Here is a 316-nt window from a genome sequence, read left to right on the forward strand (position 1 = left end):
ATACTGAAGCAACAGAAATGGACAACTGAATTCTTTCCCTAGGAAAGAATTTGGTTTCCTGTTACTTCGATATTTTCACCTTTCGTTAAAAACGGGTCGATATTAGAACACCCGACATTTCAAATGTTCAGTGTTTTAATATAGACCCATTGGAATTGTGAACATTCATATGTTATTGCCACGAGTTCCTCCAGTTCAGTTTCTATCTCAGCATATAAGGTTTGTGCATCTTCCAAGGCCCTTTGCCACCTGATCTGCTTCTTATAGGATCACAGCTCCTATACCATTCTGTCATTTACATGTAACATATTTGGTT

This window comes from Protopterus annectens, chromosome 13.part0, assembly GCF_019279795.1.
Source record: "Protopterus annectens isolate FY-2018-M chromosome 13.part0, PAN1.0, whole genome shotgun sequence".
Classification (NCBI taxonomy): domain Eukaryota; kingdom Metazoa; phylum Chordata; order Ceratodontiformes; family Protopteridae; genus Protopterus; species Protopterus annectens.